We start from the raw sequence: 8165 nt of genomic DNA, 5'->3' as shown, positions 1-8165 counted from the left end.
GCTTTTAGAATGATGCGGCAGCAGCACGGGGAGCGTCTCTCTGAATTTCTAAAGAGGCTTGAAAGGGCTCCAAGACAGTACAGAGGGGAGGTCTTCCTGCTACTTCAGTTGACAAAGTACGAGTGGAGCAGTTACTTCGAGGTGCGGTTGATTCAGATCTCATGCTGTTACAACTTCGACTACGGGAGAGAAAGAACAATCCTCCTTCTTTCTTAAAACTACTTAATGAGATTAAGGATGAAGAAGAGCTTGAGGTAGCTAGACAGAGGATGAATCCGCCAAGTAGGCGATCATATGTAGAGGAGGCAGTGGATAGGGCAAGATGGAGGCAGATGATCCGCTGTGGCGACCCCTAAAGGGAGCAGCCAAAAGAAGAAGATGTAGAGCTACAGGTTCCCATCACTTCATAATACACAGGAAACATTTGAAATAAGATCATGACATTTTATTTAGGTTAGTTTAAGATTTTTACAAAGTGCTTTGTAGAAAATAGAAATGATGTTACAACATAATAAAGAAAAAGAAATGTCAATAAAGTTTAAAGTACTGAAACCTGAGAATGTCTCAGTTGAGAGACACATGAGTTTGGGTGAACTGTAAAATATCAACAAAAATATATATGATTTGTAGTCCATTACAAAGCCAAATGACATAAATGTGGGAAACTAAAACATCTAAATTAATAAAATACAAGGAGAAAACTAACAGTTGGTAAGGAAAAGAATATACAGTGAGGTTTAACAGAATAAAAGTTGTATTAAATTCAGAATTGAACAATGTGTTTGTGATTTCTGTGGGTTTTAGTATTCCTGTCCTTTTCCTTCTACCTGACATTTCTCAAAGTTAATGGATTAAAATGTATGACATAGATGTTTCCTCCTGATTAGCTGATGAGACGAGTCCGTGGAGTCTGTACACAAACAGCTCCTGCACAAAATGAGATCATGTGAAATCACAGTCAGTTAAAACAGTAAAAGAGGTCATATTGTGGATAAAAGGTGCCAAAAATGGTGAAATTTGTGCACTGATACAGAAAACTGAGCAGCGATGTGGAAAAGGATACATACAACAGAAAAGTACAAAATAAAATTTTATTTTAGACCAAAATGATCCAAAAAGAGGAGAATAGAGTCTCACAGAGTTCAGTTCCTACTCTGACAGGCTAAACCTAAGACACTCCAGTGCAGTTCTGTAAGTTACTCAGTATGTAAATAGTGCAAACAGACCTGATTTGTTTTTCTACTCAGTTTACTTTATTTCTACTTCAGCCAAAGTTAAGTTAGTCTCACTATTTCACTGTTGAAGTTATGAAGTGTGTTTCAGCTCTAGCGACTCTTTAACTGAGGGACATTGCAAGACAGCCAGTCAGAACAGAGGTCATTACACATATTCATCTTAATGGTACAGTAATGGTACAACCAGCAGCAATGTGACCCTGAGGTCACCAAGCCTGACACCCTCCATCCCCTGACTGCACCTAGAAATCCTATCCATGAAAATTATGAACAGAATCGGTGACAAAGGGCAGCCCTGACAGTGTCCAACTCTCACTGGGAACGAGTCTGACTTACTGCCGGCCATGTGAACCAAACTCCTGCTTTGTTTGTACAGGGCCTGAATAGCTTGTATCAAAGAGCCATGTACCCTGTACTCCTGAAGCACCTCCCACAGAATACCCCGGGGAACACAGTCGAATGCCTTCTCCAAATCCACAAAGCACATGTGGACTGCTTGGGCAAACTCCCATGAACCCTCAAGAATCCTGTAGGGGGTGAAGAATTAGACCAGTGTTCCACAACCCGGACAGAACCCACACTGCTCCTCCTGAATCCAAGGTTCGACTATAAGCCGGACTCTCTTCTCCAGTACCCCTGCATAGACCTTACCAGGGAGGCTGAGGAGTGCGATTCCCCTGTAGTTGGAACATACCCTCTGGTCCCACTTTTTAAAAAGAGGCACCACCACCCCAGTCTGACAATCCAGGGGCAAGCCTATTCCCATGTCCCCAGACTCTGCCTCCTCACTGGAGAACATTTTGGTGGGATTGAGAAGGTCCTCAAAGTATTCCTTCCACCGCCCAATGATGTCTCCAGTCAAAGGCAACAGCACACCATGTCCACTATATACAGTGCTAGTGGCACACTGCTTTCCCCTTCTGAGTCATCTGATGGTTTTCCAGAATCTTGCCGGAGCCGACTTAAAGTCACTTTCCAAGGCCTCCCCAAACTCCTCCCACACCCGGGTTTTTGCCTTGGCGACGACTGAAGCCGCAGATCCTTTGGCCTATCGATACCTGTCAGCTGCCTCTGGTGTCCCACAGACCAACCATGCCCGGTAGGACTCCTTCTTCAGCTTGACGGCATCTCTCACCTGGGGTGTCCACCACCAAGTTCGAGGATTACCGCCCCAACAGGCACCAACTATCTTGCGACCACAGCTACAGTCAGCCGTTTCAACAATGGAGGAGCGGAACATGGCCTACTGTGTGTCAATGTCTCTCAACTCCCCTGATATCTGGTCAAAGTTATGATGTAGGTGTGAGTTAAAGATCAATCTGACAGGTTCTTCTGCCAGACGTTCCCAGCAAACCCTCACTATACGTTTGGGCTTGCCTGGTTTGACCGGCATCTTCCCCCACCACCTGATCCAACTCACCACCAGGTGGTGATCAGTTGACAGCTCAGCTCCTCTCTTTACCTGAGTGTCCAAAACACATGGCCGCAAGTCCGATGACACGACTACAAAGTCAATCATTGAACTGCGGCCTAGGGTGTCCTGGTGCCATGTGCACTTATGGACATCTTTGTGTTCGAACATTGTGTTCGTGATGGACAAACTGTGGTTTGCACAGAAGTCCAAAAACTGAACACCACTCGGGTTCAGATCAGACAGGCCATTCCTCCCAATCACACCACTCCAGGTCTCAATGTCATTGCCCACGTGAGCGTTGAAGTCCCCCAGTAGGACAATACAGTCTCCAGGAGGAGCACTTTCAAGCACCCTTCCCAAGGACTCTAAGAAGGCTGGGTACTCTGAACTGCTGTTCGGTGCATAAGCACAGACAGCAGTCAGGACCCGTTCCCCAACCCGAAGGCATAGGGAAGCTACCCTCTCGTCCACTGGAGAAAACCCCAACATACAGGCACCGAGTCGAGGGGCTATGAGAAAGCCCACACCTGCCCGCTGCCTCTCACCATGGGCAACCCCAGAAAAGAATAAAGTCCAGCCCCTCTCAAGGAGATTGGACCCAGAGCCCAAGCTGTGTGTTGAGCTGAGCCTGACTATATCTAGCCGGTATCTCTCAACCTCGCTCACCAACTCAGGCTCCTTCCCCATCAGTGAGGTAATGTTCCAAGTTCCAAAAGCCAGTTTCAGCAGCCGAGGATCAGAATGCCAAGGCCCACGCCTTCGGACACTGCCCGATCCACAAAGCACCAAACCCCTACTACTACTCCTCCCATCGCTGTTGCATTGATGGAAGGGGGACTCATGTAGCTCCTTCGGGCTGGATCCAACTGGGCACCATAGGTAAATGCCCGGCCACCAGATGCTCGCTGGCGCGCTCCTGGATCAAGGGTGGGGACCCGGAGACCCTATTTTTATTTTTTTTTCATAAGGGTATTTTTGGATCATGCTTTGTCTGACCTGTCACCTAGGACCAGTTTGCCTTGGGAGACCCTACCAGGAGCTTTTGCTTCAGACAAAATAGCTCCTAGGATCATTCAAGAACGCAAACCCCTCCTCCACGATAAGCTGGTGATCCATGGAGAGATACGTTACAACATAATGAAGAAAAAGAAATATCAATAAAGTTTAACAGGATAAAAAGGTCTAAAACCTGAGAATGACTCAGGAATATGAGTTTGGGTGAACTGCAAAATACAGACAGAACGTTCAAACACAAAGAAAAACTTGCTAAATTGGTTTGGAATGGAATGAACAGCAAAGTTTAATATAAATAATAGCCTTATTTAAAACACACACACACATTTTTTAAACTGCTTATCCTTCTTGGTCACAGAGGGGGGGAGCTGGAGCCTATCCCAGCGGTCACTGGGTGGAAGGCTAGATACAACCTGCACAGGTCCTTGTTAAAAACAGTATTAAATAACTGGTTTCTCTGGGTTCCAGTATTCATTGCTTTTTCCTTCCACTCTGACATTTCTAAAAGCTAAGTTATTAAACGATATGACATAAATGTTTCCTCCTGATTAGCTGATGAGACGAGTCAGTTGTGGAATCTTCACACAAACAGCTCCTATACAGAATGAGATCATGTGAAATAACAGTAAATTAAAGCAGTAAAAGGTCATATTGTGGATAAAAGGTGCTGAAAATGGTCAAATATGAATTCTGACACAGAAAACTGAGCAGTGATGTGAAAACGTACAACAGAAATTACAAAACCCAATTTTATTTTAGATCAGAATGATCCAAAAAGAGGAGAATAGGGTCTCACAGGTTTAGTCTGTCAATATTTTTAACAGAAAATACTACAAAGACAACATGCACTGATAAAAAGCTGAGTGGTCTTTAGCCAGGAGGACACAGTGTCCATGATTTCCTAAAGAAATTTCAAATGTTGGTTCTACAGACCACAGGACACTTTTCCACTTCTCCTCCGTCCATTTTAAATGAGCTCAGGCCCAGAGAAGGTGGCAGCATTTCTGGATCCTGCTTATAATTGGTTTCTTCTTTGTGTTTTAGAGTTTAACAGCATTTGTGGATGCAGTAATGAGAAGTTTTCACAGACAGTGGTTTTCAGAAGTGTTTCTGAGCCCATGCAGTGATTTCCACTACAGAATCATGTCTGTTTTTAATGCAGTGCTGCCTGAGGGCCCAAAGATCACAGCCAGTAAATACTGATTTTTGGCCTCGTCCCTCACAAACAGAGATTTCTCCAGATTCTCTACATCTTTTAATGATATTATGCACTACAGACGATGAAAAGCAGAAGTTCTTTCCTATTTTATGTTGAGAAACGTTCTTCTTGAATTGTTGCTCTATTTGATGGTGCGGTCTTTCACAGAGTGGTGAACCCTCCTCATCCTTACTTCTGAAAGACTCCGCCTCTCTGAGATGCTCTTTACACCCCATCATGTTACTGACCTGTTGCCAGTCAACCACCCGTTGATTTTATAGCATTACATAACTTTACCAGCCTTTTGTGGACGTGTTGTTGGCATCAAATTCAAAATGGGCTTTTATTTCAACATTTTACGTATTTGTTGTCTTTGTACTATTTTCAATTGAACATAGTTTAAATACTTTGTACATCACTGCATTTTGTTTATATTTATATTGTGTAAACTTTTTGGAAATGGGTGTCATGATTGGCCCCTCCCAGTCCTGTCCATGTGTTCATGTTGTGTTTTGATCTCCCATGTGTTCATGTTTTGGTTTATTCCATGTGCATTTGTTTTGGTGTTCTAGTCCTGCCCCTTGTTTGGTTACTCCTCCCCTGATTGTCTCCACCTGTTTTCCACCTGTCCCTCGTTATCCCTGTTGTATTTAAGCCTTTTGTTTGTACTTGGTCTTTGTTGTTTCATGTGTTTGCTCCCTGTTACAGTGGGGTTGTACTTTTACTTCTACTTGAGCCAATGTTTAGTTAGTCCCACTAGTTCACTGTTTTAAGTTCTAAAGTGTGTTTCAGCTTAGGTGACTTTTCAGCTCAGTTGATTTATCACATACATTGTCCCTTGTGTGGTGTTGGGGTCTGTGGGACCCATTTTTACGCTGGACACTTGTGATGCTGTATTTTAAACATCTTTTTTATGGCTGTATTGATTAAAAAAACAATAATATGGTGGGACCACCAGACCACCAAGTAGCCAACACATCAACACCACACAAAGGCTATTCTTAAACGTTACAGTAACAAAACCTTCCTGTTTAATTCTGAGTGATAAGAGGAGAGGCTGGAAAACTGTGAAAAATGAATTCATGTCTATAGACCAAGCAGCCAAATACAACATCGTGTTACTCTTAGAGAACACATCAAGCACTCATACTAACAGTCAGGCTCTTCAAAGGCTTTCCTCAATAGTCAGAAAAGACTGAAGCAGCCAGATGAACTCTTGTGGGTTGGTACTGGGCCGAGATGATAAACAAAAGCTTAAAACAGCCACTTCCTCACATTCATCAGTGGCCTATGAACGTTCTGTGATCTGAGAATCTGCATATATTTACCTGTTTGTTCTTTATTAAAGGCGACGTATTCAATGGTAGTGTAGACGTCGTCATACGGCATCTCACAGTCCTCTGTTAAACATGGAAAGAGGCAGAGTTTGTCTTCACAGCCCAAATCAAGCTGGGGTGTTTTGTGCTGGTGCAAGTGGATCAGACACAGCAGTGCTGCTGGAGTTTTTAAACGCCTCACTGTCGCTGCTGGACTGAGAACCAAAAACATCCAGCCAACATCGTCCTGTGGGCAGCGTCCTGTGGGCAGCATCCTGTGGGCAGCGTCCTGTGCCCACTGATGAAGGACTAGAGGATGACCAACACAAACTGTGCAGCAGCAGATGAGCTGTCGTCTCTGACTTTACGTCTACAAGCTGGACCGACAAGGTGGGAGTGTCTAATAGAGTGGGCAGAGAGTGGACACAGTGTTTAAAAACACATTGTTCACAATCCCCAGACTACTAACACGGATCACCTGTGGACTAGACCATATGACCTTACTAGGTAGTGTTTAAGCCTGGGCTTAGAATACGAGCATTGTGAAGTATTGTATCATGTGATCTACTCAGCGGTTTGTTGATGTTCACCTCCTTGTGTTTTTTGACCTTGACTCGAGTTTTTGCCTTGCCCTTTTTGTACTGTCACCTCTGTTATTGGATCGGTGTTTTGACTGCTTGGACTGTGTCTTGACTACGATTCTGGTTTTTAGTCTGGCAAATATTAAACCTGTTCTACTTCCAGATCTGCATTCATCTAAATTCTGTTCCCACGTAACAGCTGTGTCCACTGATCCACTTGATGATCCACTTTCACCAGCACAACACACATTAACACACCACCACCACGTCAGTGTTACTGCAGTGCTGAGAATGATCCACCACCCATTATCACCCAGTGATCCACACTAATGCTCTGTGGGGGGTCCTGACTGTTGAAGAACAGGGTGAAGGGGGCTAACAGTAACAGATGCTTGTGTAACACCATAATATTTAACAAATATCTGAAATATTAACTATAGCATGATATAATGTTTTGGCCATAACACCCACCCCTATCTAAAACCCTTACATAGACCATGCACTGAAAGGTTCTAAAGGGATGTAGTTCCTGTGTGAGGTTCCTCTAAAGAACCCTTGTGGAAACGTATGTAAACATGTGTCGTCATTGCCATATGATTACACACACATTTTCTAAGCCGATACTCCATCAGGGTCGTTTGTTTAAATAATACAATATTCCATAATTTACAGATCGTAAATCATCATCATCATCACCATCATCATCACCTTGTCTTTTGTGAAAACATCTCCATGGGAACAGAACCAGAGCCACAGCAACCAGACAGGAACCTGCTATGATCAGGAAATTCCATAGAGCTGAAACTGAAAACACAGTATATGTAACAGGATCCATTCAGGTCTTCATTCTGAGGATGTTCAGCATAAGCTGCCTCCTAAAACGACTTCGGTCTGAAAAACACTGTTAAATCAAGCCCTGGGTGCCACTACTCAGACCTCGTCCATCCTCGTTCGGTTCACAAGCGCCTGAGAACATAACAGTAATGACTGAGTCCTCAACATTTCTCACTAAGACTCTCTGCACATTCAGCTCTTCACCACTGACTTCCCAGGATTAGAGTCTAGAACCCACTGAAATATCTACTCTCAGTCCACTGCGTCCTGGACAGGCAGCGGATGGACAGATGTAAACACATAAAATTCACAGTGTCTGAAATCTGAGCTGGTACTGTGTTTATATACATGTAAACACTGATTTTCACACCTTGTGCTTGTGTAAAAGTTCCCTGTTGAAAAACTACTAAAGATAATTAGTAGATGTTTTTATTCTTGGAGAGATTCTTTTTTGCCCTCCTGTACAATTATTTCCATTAATCCTCCCAATAACAGCTTCCCAGCATCACTGAGTCAGAAATATACAGTTTCATAAAGAACAAAGCTCATAACACATGATGTAGTGCAGGCATG

At 43.6% G+C, this 8165-nt stretch overlaps 1 long non-coding RNA gene across 1 annotated transcript; it reads right to left on the bottom strand.

The window, feature by feature from the left end:
• Window positions 1–483: 483 nt before the first annotated feature.
• Window positions 484–7918, bottom strand: LOC119264398. The gene is made up of 3 exons (XR_005131008.1): window positions 7467–7918; window positions 6190–6261; window positions 484–927 (listed from the first exon to the last, which is right to left on the bottom strand). It is a non-coding gene; the product is annotated as an uncharacterized LOC119264398 (long non-coding RNA).
• Between the last annotated feature and the right edge of the window lie 247 nt (window positions 7919–8165).

Source organism: Pygocentrus nattereri, chromosome 11 (genome assembly GCF_015220715.1).
Source record: "Pygocentrus nattereri isolate fPygNat1 chromosome 11, fPygNat1.pri, whole genome shotgun sequence".
NCBI lineage: Eukaryota > Metazoa > Chordata > Actinopteri > Characiformes > Serrasalmidae > Pygocentrus > Pygocentrus nattereri.
The sequence above is the reverse complement of the archived record's forward strand: the minus strand, read 5'-3'. Positions and strand labels throughout refer to the sequence as shown.